This window comes from Erinaceus europaeus, chromosome X (assembly GCF_950295315.1).
Source record: "Erinaceus europaeus chromosome X, mEriEur2.1, whole genome shotgun sequence".
Classification (NCBI taxonomy): Eukaryota; Metazoa; Chordata; class Mammalia; order Eulipotyphla; family Erinaceidae; genus Erinaceus; species Erinaceus europaeus.
In genome coordinates this window covers 79,754,848-79,768,665 of record NC_080185.1, presented here as the reverse complement: position 1 = coordinate 79,768,665, position 13,818 = coordinate 79,754,848, and positions in this window count along the sequence as shown.

The window sequence follows — 13,818 nt, the reverse complement described above, 5'->3', positions numbered from 1 at the left end:
ATCTGGCAGTGTGATGCCTCCGGTTCTGTTCTTTTTTCTCAAGATTGTTTTGGCAATTCTAGGTCTTTTCTGGTTCCAGATAAACATTTGTAGCATTTGTTCTATTCTCCTAAAAAATGTGCTTGGGATCTTGATGGGGATAGCATTAAATTTGTAGATGGCTCTGGGTAATATATTCATTTTGATGATGTTAATTCTTCCAACCCATGAGCATGGAATATCTTTCCACTTCTTTGTGTCTTTTTCAATTTCTTTGAGTAGTGACTCATAATTTTCAGTATACAAGTCTTTCACTTCTTTGGTTAGGTTTATTCCTAGATATTTTATTGTTTTTGTTGCTATAGAAAAAGGAACTGATTTCTGGATTTCAATTTCTTCTAACTTAGTGTTTGCATAGAGGAATGCCACTGACTTTTGAATGTTAATTTTATAGCCTGACACATTACTGTATTGCCTGATGATTTCCAAAAGCTTCTTGCTAGATTCCTTAGGTTTTTCCATGTATACTATCATGTCATCTGCAAATAAGGAGAGTTTGACTTCTTCTCTTCCAATCTGTATTCTTTTAATTCCTTGCTCCTGCCTGATTGCTATGGCAAGAACTTCCAACACTATGTTGAATAGTAATGGTGATAGTGGGCAGCCCTGTCTAGTACCTGATCTGAGGGGAAATGCTTCCAGTTTTTCACCATTGAGTATGATGTTGGCTGTAGGTTTGCTATATATAGACTCCACTATCTTCAGGAATTTTCCATCTATTCCTATTTTTTGTAGTCTTTTGATCATAAAGGGATGTTGTATTTTGTCAAAGGCTTTCTCTGCATCTATTGATATGACCATGTGGTTTTTGGTCTTGCTTTTGTTGATGTGGTGGATCACATTGATTGATTTACGTATATTAAACCAACCTTGCATGCCTGGGATAAACCCCACTTGGTCATGATGAACAATCTTTTTGATATACTGCCGTATCCGGTTGGCTAGAATTTTGTTCAATATATTCGCATGTATGTTCATCAGAGATATTGGTCTGTAGTTTTCTTTTTTGGTTGTGTCCCTGTCTGCTTTTGGTATCAGAGTGATGTTGGCTTCATAGAAGCTGGCAGGGAGTATTCCAGTGTCTTCAATCTTCTGGAAGACTTTTAAAAGTAGAGGTATTAGTTCTTCTTTGAAAATTTTGTAGAATTCATTTGTAAAACCATCTGGTCCAGGACTTTTATTTTTGGGAAGATTTTTCAATTTTTCAAATTGTTTCAATTTCATTAGCTGTGATGGGCCTGTTCATGTTATCCACTTCCTCTTTATTTAGTTTTGGAAGTTGGTAGGTATCTAGGAAATCATTCATTTCTTCCAGGTTCTCTAACTTGGTGGCATATAGTTGTTAATAGAAGCCTCGCATGATATGTTGAATTTCTGCAGTGTCTGTTGTGATATCTCCTCTTTCATTTACTATGCGATTTATTTGGGTCTTCTCCCTTTTTTGTTTTGTGAGTCTGGCTAAAGGTTTGTCGATTTTGTTTACTCTTTCGAAGAACCAACATTTACTTTCATTGATCTTTTGTATGGTTTTCCTATTCTCAATGTTATTTATTTCTGCCCTTACTTTAGTAATTTCTGTCCTTCTGGTTGCTTTAGGATTCCTTTGTTGTTCTTCTTCTAGGTCTTTAAGATGTGCAATCAGGCTGTTTATTTGTGCCTTTTCTTGTTTCCTAATGTGTGCTTGTATAGCTATGAACTTCCCTCTTAGGACTGCTTTAGCTGTGTCCCAAATATTTTGATAGCTTGTGTCTTCATTTTCATTGAACTCTCGAAACATTTTGATTTCTTCCTTGATTTCTTCTTTGACCCAGAAGTTGTTAAGAAGTGTACTGTTGAGCTTCCACATTTTGGGACTGTTACTAATCTTTTGTTGATAAGTGTTAGTTTAATTCTACTGTGGTCAGAGAAGATACTTGGGATGATTTCAACGCTCTTGAATTGGCTGATGCTGTCTTTGTGGCCTAATATATGGTCTATCCTTGAGAATGACCCATGTGGATTTCAGTAAAATGTGTATTCCAGTTTCTTGGGATGAATGACTCTGAAAATGTCCAATAGTTCTAGTTTATCTATCTCTTCATTTAGCTCCCTTATGTATTTATTGATTTTCCACCTGGATGATCTGTCAAGTTGAGAGAGTGGTGTGGTGAAGTCCCCTACTATGATTGTGTTGCTGTTAATATATTGCTGTAGCTCTTTCAGTAGAAGTTTGATGTCTTTTAGTAGTTGAATTCAGGCCATTGACCATTATTGGTATCAAAGATTGAAGATAGTTTAACGCCATTCTTGTAGAGTTTTAGAGTGTTCTTATATATGTCCTATTTATGGTGGTCTGATTATTTATAGGAGACATTTCAGAACTTCTTTCAGGGCAGGCTTAGTGATCTAAGTATGATATGTCTTGTCTTTAGGTCTGGATTAATTCTGTTTGGGACCCTCTGGTCTTCTTGAATCTTTGTCTTTGATGTTGTCTATACTAGAGAAGTTTTCAGCTGTTATTGGCAAATGCTTTCTTCCTCTCCTTCTCTTTCTTCCTCTGGTATGCCAATAATGCGTATATTGTTTCTTTTGAAGTCATCCCATAGGACTCTGTTGTTGTTTTCTGCATCTCTTAATCTCTTTTTGAGATCTCTTACTTCTTTTTTAGTTGTCTCTAATTCATCCTCAATCTTGCTAATTCTGTCTTCAGCTTCATAGATTCTATTCTCTCTGCCCTCTACTGCTTTCTGGAGTTCATCTATTTTGTTGCCCTGCTCTGATACTGTTTTAGCTTGTTCAGCTAGTTGCCTTCTTAGCTCAGCGATTTTAGCTTTCAGCTCTCTAATAACCATGAGATTATTAGAATGTTCTTCCATATTCTCATTTGTTGTTCCTGCATTTCTGATTACAATTTTTTCAAATTCTTTACTCACTCCTGTTATTATTTCCTTAGCTAATGTTTGGATGTTGAACTCGTTGTTTTGTGCTTCACCCTCTGGAGGACTTTTAGCTGGACTCTTGTTCTGGTTCGAGTCTCCATTATTTTTTCTTGTTGTTTTAACCATTTTATATAAGTTAACAGTTTTTTCAATCCCTGAGTTGGAGTTCAGTGGTGTAAAAGCCTTTTTTTTCCCCCTGTAGGCTATGGTAGCCTGAGGGCTTTTAAACTATCAATAGGCTTCTTGGCTTAATCAATGATGCCTGACCAAGAGATAAAGCAGGGTGTGGCAGAGATAATCCAGTGGTTATGCAAAGAGACTTTCACAGCCCTTCAGCTATGGCACCGAGGTTTAGGTCTTCTCCTGAGTTTTCCGGTTAGATCTCTGTGCCCTGGTGTCCCTCCCTGTTGCTGCTCCAGATTCTGAGGGTAGTAGCAATGGAGACTCAGAGTTGTACTTGGTGAGTCTCTGGGGAGTTCTTTCCTCCCTTCAGCTGTCCCCTTGTTGGTGGAACAGACTGGAGGTGGTGTCTCCACTGACAAACTGTCGAACTGTTAGCAGTCACTTAATCTCTCCTTAGGCCCCTTTCTCCTCTCTGTCACCAGCCACGCGTGTTTGTACTCACGGGTGATTTACTGGGTTTCTGTGGTCATTCTAGTCCTGTCTTGTTTCGGTCCGGGTGGTCTCCTTTGGTATTCCTAGTTGATCCGGGAGAGGAGAGGAGAGGAGAGAAAGCGATCTCCATGTCTAGCCTTGTGAGAGTTTTCCAGACTGTTTTCCAGAGAGGCTGGACCAATTTACATTCCCATCAGCAGTGCAGAAGGGTTCCTTTGTCCCCACAGCCTCTCCAGCATTTGTTGCTTTTGTCTTTTTTGATGTATGCCATTCTCACAGGAGTGAGGTGGTAACTTAGTGTTGTCTTAATTTGCATTTCTCTGACAATCAGTGACCCAGAGCAGTTTTTCATATGTTTGTTAGCCTTTTGGATCTCCTCTGTAGTGAATGTTTTGTTCATATTCTCTGCCCATTTTTTGATGGGCTCATTTACTTTTTTGGTGCTAAGTTTGCTGAGCTTTTTATATATTTTGGCGATTAGTTTCTAATCGTCTGCTGTCTGGCATGTGAAGATCTTCTCCCATTCTGTGAGGGGGTCTCTCTGTTTAATAGTTTCTTTGGATGTGCAGAAGCTTTTGAATTTGATATAGTCCCATTGGTTTGTTTCTGCTTTAGTATTCCTTGCAATTGGGTTTGATCCATCAAAGATGTCCTTGAGGTGTAGGTGGGAAAGTGTTTTACCAATGTTTTCCTCTAAGTATTTGATTGTTTCTGGTCTGACATCCAGGTCTTTAATCCATTTGGAGTTGATTTTTTATTCTGGTGAGATAAAGTGGTTAAATTTCATTCTTCTGCATGTTACAACCCAGTTTTCTCAGCACCATTTATTGAAGAGAGCCTCCTTCTTCCATTTAATCCTTTGGGACCCCTTATCAAAGATTAGATGTCCATAGGTGTGGGGATTTATTTCTGGGCTTTCAATTCTGTTCCACGGGTTTGTGTGCCTATTTTTGTTCTAGTATCATGCTGTTTTGATGATGATGGCTTTATAATACATTTTAAGGTCTGGGAGTGTGATGCCTCCATTTCTGTTTCTTTTCCTCAACATTGTTTTGGCAATTCTAGGTGTTTTCATGTCCCAGATAAATGATTGTAGTGTTTGTTCTATTCTCTTAAAGAAGCTTGGTGGAACTTTGATGGGTATTGCATTAAATTTGTATATGACTCTGGGGAGAATCTTCATTTTGATGATATTTATTCTTCCAATCCATGAGCATGGGATATCTTTCCATTTCTTGGTATCAGTTTCTATTTTCTTGAGTAGCGACTCATAGTTTTCAGTGTACAAGTCTTTCACTTTCTTTGGTCAACTTTATTCCTAGGTATTTGATTGATTTTGCTGAAACAGTAAAGGGGAGTGATTTCTGGATGTCTTCTTCTTCTTCAGATTTAGTGTTTGCATAAATAAATGCCACTGATTTTTGTACAATTATTTTGTAGCCTGATACCTTGCTATATTGCTTAATAACTTCCAGTAGTTTTCTGCTGGATTCTTTAGGTCTTTCTATGTATACTGTCATATCATCTGCAAATAGTGAGAGCTTGACTTCTTCCCTTCCAATCTGTATTCCTTTGATTTCTTTCTCTTGCCTGATTGCTATGCAAGAACTTCCAATACTATGTTGAAGAGTAACGGTGACAGTGGACAGCCCTGTCTAGTCCCCGATCTGAGGGGGAATGCTTTCAGCTTCTGTCCATTGAGTATGATGTTGGCTGTAGGTTTGCTATATATAGACTCCACTCTCTTGAGGAATTTCCCATCTATTCCCATTTTTTGTAGAGTTTTGAGCATGAATGGGAATTGGATTTTGTCAAAGGTTTTCTTTGCATCTATTGAGATAATCATGTGGTGTTTGGCTTTGCTTTTATTGATGTGGTGAATTACATTGGATGTCATTATGGATGTTGAACCAGCCTTGCATTCCTGGGATGAATCCCACTTGGTCGTGATGAACTATCTTTTTGATATGTTGCTGTATCCGGTTGGCCAAGATCTTGTTTAATATTTTGGCATCTATGTTCATCAGAGATATTGGTCTGTAGTTTTCCTTTTTTGTTGTGTCCCTATCAGCTTTTGGTATCAGGGTGATGTTGGCTTCTTAGAAGGTGGAAGGGAGTATTCCTGTTTCTTCAGTCCTATGGAAAAGCTTAAGAAGTATAGGTACTGTTTCCTGAAAGTTTTGTAGAATTCATTTGTGAAGCCATCTGGTCCAGGACTTCTGTTGTTGGGGAGATTCTTAATAACGGTTTCCATTACTTTGTCTGTGATTGGTGCATTTAGATTTTGTAGTTCTTCTTGGTTCAGTTTTGGAAGGGCATATGCTTCTAGGAATTGTTCCATTTCTTCCAGATTCTCTAGCCTGGTGGTGTATAGTTCTTCATAGAAGTTTCACAGGATTCTCTGGATTTCTGTGGTGTCAGTTGTGATATCTCCTCCATCGTTTACAATTCTATTAATTTGAGTCTTCTCTCTTTTTGTTTGGTGAGCCTGGATAGGGGGTTGTCAATTTTGTTTAATCTTTCAAAGAACCAACATTTGGCTTCATTGATCTTTTGTATGGTTCTCTTATTTTCGATGTTGTTTATTTCTGCTCTAATTTTAGTGATTTCTGTCCTTCTGGTTGCTTTAGGTTTCAATTGTTCCTCTTCCTCTATGTCCTTGAGGTGTGCAGTAAGGTCGTTCGTTTGATCTTTTTCTTGGTGATTAATATGTGATTGTATGGCTATAAGTTTCCCTCTCAGTACCGCTTTAGCTGTGTTCCAAACATTTTGATAGATTGTGTCTTCATTTTCATTTGTTCCAGAAACATTTGAATTTTCTGCTTGAGTGAATCTCTGACCCAGTGGTTCTTAAGGAGCATGTTGTTTAGTTTCCAAAGTCTGTGACTTTTAATAATTTTCTGTTTGTTGTTAAATGTTAGTTTTACTCCACTGTGGTCTGAGAAGATACTTGGGATGATTTTGATGCTTTTGAATTTATTGATGCTGTCTTTGTGGCCTAACATGTGGTCTATCCTTGAGTATGTGTTATGTGGATTTGAAAAGAAGGTGTATTCCAGTTTTCGGGAGTGAAGGACTTTGAAAATGTCCAATAGGTCTAGTCTGTCAATCTCTTCACTCAATTCTCTTCTATCTTTGTTGGTTCTCTGCTTTGTTGATCTGTCTAAGTGTGAGAGTGGGGTATTGAAGTCTCCCACTATATATATTGCAAGTATTATAGTGATGTTCTTGTGTATAAGAGGTCTTTTAGAACCTCTTTCAGAGCCGGTTTGGTAATGGTTGCTTCCTTTAACTGTTGTTTGTCTAAGAAGGTTTTGATCCCTCCATCTAGTTTGAATGAAAGTCTAGCTGGATATATTATCCTTGGTTGAAACCCTTTTTTCATTCAGGGTTCGATAGATATCTTGCCATTCTCTTCTGGCTTTTAGAGTTTAAGTGGAGAAGTCTGCAGATAATCTTATGGGTATTCCCTTGTATGTGACTTTTTGTTTCTCTCTTGCAGCCTTTAGGATCCTTTCTTTGTTACTCCTTTTCATTGTGACTATGACGTGTCTTGGTGTCTTCAGGTCTGGGTTGATTTTGTTTGGAACTCTCTGGGCCTCTTGATTCTTGATGTCCTTTCTGTTATTCAGGTCTGAGAAGTTTTCTTCTATTATTTCCTCTAGAATGTTTGCTTCCGCTTCCTCTCTTTCGTCCTCTGGAAGGCCAATTATACGAATGTTACTTCTTTTGAGATCATCCCATATGTCTCTGTTGTTGTATTCAGTGTCTCTCAATCTCTTTTTGAGCTCTTTCACCTCTTTGTTTTCTCTAACTCATCCTCTGTCTGACTAATTCTGTTTTCTGCTTCTGTTAGTCTACCTTTCCTCAGCTTCTTTCTTCATTACTGCTATTGCAGCTTTCAGTTCTCTAATTGCTTCAAGATAATCAGAATTTTCCTTGGGGGTCTCAACTGTTGTTTCCCTAATACTGCCATTTCTTTCCTCCAATGTTTTTTTCATTTTCTGTGATTAATATGTTTATTATTGCTTGCATACTTTTCTTATCTATAGTTACTGCTGGCTGATTTGTAGTTTCTTCTGGGCTCTTGTCTTCATTCATTGGAGTAGCAGTTTATTTGTTTTTGATCTACCCATTTTTTTGATTTATGTGTTTCTTTTTTCTTATGTTCTGTTGTTCCTCAGTTGTCACTGTACTAAATATCTTTATGACAATTGCACTCACCAACCTCAGGAATTACAATAGCAACTGAAGCAAGTATTGAAGCAGTTTAATCACTACCAGTTAGCCAAACAATGTCTCCAGTCCATGAAAAAATAGTAACCAAATCCCAGTGAAGAAGAAAGAGAAATGAAAGAAGTGATAGCAAGAATAGACAGTTATGTAAATCTACTATCCACTGTATATTCTAGGGGTAACAATAGGGGAAAGGGAAGTAGAGCAGAGATACACACATAGAGAGTCCACTCTGAGTCATATTTCTTTCTCAAAATAACTCCTAAATTCAGATAGGCAAAGAAGAAGGAAGGAAGGAAGAGAAGAGAGAGAAAAAAGAAAAGATAAGAAAAAGAGCTGTAATTAAAGAGCAGTGAAAGGAAAGTTTTTTATTACTTTATTTTTGAATTAATTTGATTTAATTGTATTATTTAAAATTTTTTAAAAATAATTTATTTCTTTATTGGGGAATTAATGTTTTACATTCAACAGTAAATACAATAGTTTGTACATGCATAACATTCCCCAGATTCCCATTTAACAATACAACCACCACTATGTCATTCATCATCTTTCATGGACCTGTATTCTCCCTACCCACCAAAATAAAAGAGTCTTTTATTTTGGTGTAATACTCCAATTCCATTTCAGGTTCAATTTGTGTTTTCTTTTCTAATCTTGTTTTTTAACTTCGGCCTGAGAGTGAGATCATCCCATATTCATCCTTCTGTTTCTGACTTATTTCACTCAACATGATTTTTTCAAGGTCCATCCAAGATCGGCTGAAAACGGTGAAGTCACCATTTTTTACAGCTGAGTGGTATTCCATTGTGTATATATACCACAACTTGCTCAGCCACTCATCTGTTGTTGGACACCTGGGTTGCTTCCAGGTTTTGGCTATTACAAATTGTGCTGCCAAGAACATATGTGTACACAAATCTTTTTGCGTGGATGTGTTGGGTTCCTTAGGATATATCCCCAGGAGGGGAATTGCAGGGTCATAGGGTCGGTCCATTTCTAGCCTTCTGAGAGTTCTCCAGACTGTTCTCCACAGAGGTTGGACCAATTGACATTCCCACCAGCAGTGCAGGAGGGTTCCTTTGACCCCACACCCTCTCCAGCATTTGCTGCTGTTACCTTTTCTGATGTGTGACATTCTCACAGGAGTGAAGTGATATCTCATTGTTGTCTTGATTTGCATTTCTCTGACAATCAGAGACTTGGAGCATTTTTTCATGTGTTTCTCGGCCTTTTGGATCTCTTCTGTGGTGAATATTCTGTCCAATTCCTCCCCCCATTTTTGGATGGGGTTATTTGTTGTCTTGTTGTTGAGTCTGGTAAGCTCTTTATATATGTTGGTTATTAAACTCTTATCTGATGTATGGCATGTAAAGATCTTCTCCCATTCTGTGAGGGGTCTCTTGATTTGGGTAGTGGTTTCTTTTTCTGTGAAGAAGCTTTTTAATTTGATGTAGTCCCATAGGTTTATACTTGCCTTAGTCTTCCTTGTAATTGGATTCGTTTCATTGAAAATGTCTTTAAAATTTATGCGGAAAAAAGTTCTTCCAATATTTTCCTCTAAGTATCTGATAGTTTCTGGTCTAACATCCAAGTCCTTGATCCACTTGGAATTTACTTTTGTATTTGGTGAAATACAGTGATTCAGCTTCATTCTTCTGCATGTTTCAACCCATTGTTTCCAACACCATTTGTTGAAGAGACTCTGCTTCCCCCATATAATAGTCTGGGCCCCTTTGTCAAAGATTAGATGTTCTGGGCTCTCAATTCTATTCCACTGGTCAGTGTGTCTGTTCATGTTCCAGTACCAAGCAGTTTTGATGACAATGGCCCTATAATATAGTTTGAGATCTGGCAGTGTGATGCCTCCGGTTCTGTTCTTTTTTCTCAAGATTGTTTTGGCAATTCTAGGTCTTTTCTGGTTCCAGATAAACATTTGTAGCATTTGTTCTATTCTCCTAAAAAATGTGCTTGGGATCTTGATGGGGATAGCATTAAATTTGTAGATGGCTCTGGGTAATATATTCATTTTGATGATGTTAATTCTTCCAACCCATGAGCATGGAATATCTTTCCACTTCTTTGTGTCTTTTTCAATTTCTTTGAGTAGTGACTCATAATTTTCAGTATACAAGTCTTTCACTTCTTTGGTTAGGTTTACTCCTAGATATTTTATTGTTTTTGTTGCTATAGAAAAAGGAACTGATTTCTGGATTTCAATTTCTTCTAACTTAGTGTTGCATAAAGGAATGCCACTGACTTTTGAATGTTAATTTTGTAGCCTGACTGTATTGGCTGATGATTTCCAAAAGATTCTTGCTGGATTCCTTAGGTTTTTCCATGTATACTATCATGTCATCTGCAAATAAGGAGAGTTTAACTTCTTCTCTTCCAATCTGTATGCCTTTAATTCCTTGCTCCTGCCTGATTGCTATGGCAAGAACTTCCAACACTATGTTGAATAGTAATGGTGATAGTGGGGAGCCCTGTCTAGTACCTGATCTGAGGGGAAATGCTTCCAGTTTTTCACCATTGAGTATGATGTTGGCTGTAGGTTTGCTATATATAGACTCCACTATCTTGAGGAATTTTTCCATCTATTCCCATTTTTTTTAGTGTTTTGATCATAAAGGGATGTTGTATTTTGTCAAAGGCTTTCTCTGCATCTATTGATATGACCATGTGGTTTTTGGTCTTGCTTTTGTTGATGTGGTGGATCATATTGATTGATTTATGTATATTAAACCAACCTTGCATGCCTGGGATAAACCCCACTTGGTCATGATGAACAATCTTTTTGATATACTGCCGTATCCAGTTGCTAGAATTTTCTTCAATATTTTCGCATCTATGTTCATCAGAGATATTGGTCTGTAGTTTTCTTTTTTGGTTGTGTCCCTGTCTGCTTTTGGTATCAGAGTGATGTTGGCTTCATAGAAGCTGGCAGGGAGTATTCCAGTGTCTTCAATCTTCTGGAAGACTTTAAAAGTAGAGGTATTAATTCTTCTTTGAAAGTTTTGTAGAATTCATTTGTAAAACCATCTGGTCCAGGACTTTTATTTTTGGGAAGATTTTTGATAACTGTTTCAATTTCATTAGCTGTGATGGGCCTGTTCATGTTATCCACTTCCTCTTTACTTAGTTTTGGAAGTTGGTAGGTATCTAGGAAATCATTCATTTCTTCCAGGTTCTCTAGCTTGGTGGCATATAGTTGTTCATAGAAGCCTCACATGATATGTTGAATTTCTGCAGTGTCTGTTGTGATATCTCCTCTTTCATTTACTATGCGATTTATTTGGGTCTTCTCCCTTTTTTGTTTTGTGAGTCTGGCTAAAGGCTTGTCAATTTTGTTTACTCTTTTGAAGAACCAACATTTACTTTCATTGATCTTTTGTATGGTTTTCCTATTCTCAATGTTATTTATTTCTGCCCTAACTTTAGTGATTTCTGTCCTTCTGGTTGCTTTAGGATTCCCGTGTTGTTCTTCTTCTAGGTCTTTAAGATGTGCAATCAGGCTGTTTATTTGTGCCTTTTCTTGTTTCCTAATGTGTGCATGTATAGCTGTGAACTTTCCTCTTAGGACTGATTTAGCTGTGTCCCAAATATTTTGATAGCTTGTGTCTACATTTTCATTGAAGTCTCGAAACATTTTGATTTCTTCCTTAATTTCCTCTTTGACCCAGAAGTTGTTAAGAAGTGTACTGTTGAGCTTCCACATTTGGGGACTGTTAATTGTTGTGTTAGTTTAATTCCACTGTGGTCTGAGAAGATGCTTGGGATGATTTCAGTGCTCTTTGAATTGGCTGATGCTATCTTTGTGGCCTAACATATGGTCTATCCTTGAGAATGATCCATGTGGATTTGAGTAAAATGTGTATTCCAGTTTCTTGGGATGAATTACTCTGAAAATGTCCAATAGTTCTAGTTTATCTATCTCTTCATTTAGCTCCCTTATGTCTTTACTGATTTTCTGCCTGGATGATCTGTCAAGTTGAGATAGTGGGGTGTTGAAGTCCCCTACTATGATTGTGTTACTGTTAATATATTGCTGTAGCTCTTTCAGTAGAAGTTTGATGTATTTAGATGGCTTCTCATTGGGTGCATAGATGTTAATAATTGTTAAGTCCTCTTGATTGACTGATCCTCTGAGCGTTAAGTAGTGTCCATTCCTATCTTTTCTAATCTTATCTATTTTAAAGTCTATCATGTCGGATATAAGAATAGCTGCTCCTGCCCTTTTTTGTGGGCCATTGGCTTGTATGATAGTTTTCCATCCTTTCACTTTAAGTCTGTGTTTGTCTTGTTGAGTTAGGTGAGTTTCCTGTAGACAACATATTGTTGGGTTGTGTTTTCTGATCCATCTTCCTACTCTGTGTCTTTTAGTAGGTGAATTCAGGCCATTGACATTTATTGATATCAAAGATTGAAGATATTTTAACGCCATTTTTGTAGAGTTTTATAGTGTTTTGATATATGTCTTATTTGTGGTGGTCTGGTTGTTTATAGGAGACCTTGCAGAACTTCTTTCAGGGCAGGCTTGGGGATGGTTGCTTACTTCAATTGTTGCTTGTCTGAGAAGGTTTTGATGCTTCCATCTAGTCTGAATGACAGTCTAGCTTTCTTGGCTGAAAGCCTTTCTCATTGAGCACTCGATATACATCTTGCCATTCTCTTCTGGCCTGTAGTGTTTGTATGGAGAAGTCTGCTGCTAATCTTATGGGTTTTCCTTTGTAGGTGACTCTTTGTTTTTCTCTTGCAGCCTTGAGGATCCTTTCTTTATCCTTATTCCTTTCCATTCTAAGTAGGACATGTCTTGGTGTCTTTAGGTCTGGGTTAATTCCGTTTGGGACCCTCTGGGCTTCTTGAATCTTTATGTCTTTGGTGTTGTCTAGACTAGAGAAATTTTCAGCTACTATGGCCTGGAGAATGCTTTCTTCATCTCCTCTTTCTTCCTCTGGTAAGCCAATAATGCGTATATTGTTTCTTTTGAAGTCATCCCATAGGACTCTGTTGTTGTTTTCTGCATCTCTTAATCTCTTTTTGAGATCTCTTACTTCTTTTTTAGTTGTCTCTAATTCATCCTCAATTTTGCTAATTCTGTCTTCAGCCTCATAGATTCTATTCTCTCTGCCCTCTACTGTTTTCTGGAGTTCATCTGTTTTGTTGCCCTGCTCTGATACTGTTTTAGCTTGTTCAACTAGTTGCCTTCTTAGCTCAGCGATTTCAGCTTTCAGCTCTCTAATAACCATGAGATTATTAGAATTTTCTTCCATATTCTCATTAACAAATGAGAATTCCTGCATTTCTGATTACAATTTTTTCAAATTCTTTACTCACTCCTGTTATTATTTCCTTAGCTAATGTTTGGATGTTGAACTCGTTGTTTTGTGCTTCACCCTCTGGAGGACTTTTAGCTGGACTCTTGTCCTGGTTCGAGTCTCCAATATTTTTTCTTGTTGTTTTAACCATTTTATATAAGTTAACAGTTTTTTTCAATCCCTGATTTGGAGTTCAGTGATGTAAAAGCCCTTTTTTTTTTTTCCCCTATAGGCTATGGGATCCTGAGGGCTTTTAAACTATCAATAGGCTTCTTACCTTAATCACTGACTCCTGACCAAGAGATAAAGCAGGGTGTGGCAGAGATAATCCAGTGGTTATGCAAAGAGACTTTCACAGCCCCTCAGCTATGCCACCGAGGTATAGGTCTTCTGAGTTTCCCGGTTAGATCTCTGTCCCCTGGTGTCCCTCCGTGTTGCTGCTCAGGATTCTGAGGGTAGTAGCAATGGAGACTCAGAGTTGCACTTGGTGATTCTCTGGGGAGTCCTTTCCTCCCTTCAGCTGTCCCCTTGTTGGTGGAGCAGACTGGAGGTGGTGTCTCCACTGACAAACTGTCGAACTGTTAGCAGTCACTTAATCTCTCCTTAGGCCCCTCTCTCCTCTCTGTCTCCAGCCACGCGTGTTTGTACTCACGGGTGATTTACTGGGTTTCTGTGGTCATTCCAGTCATGTC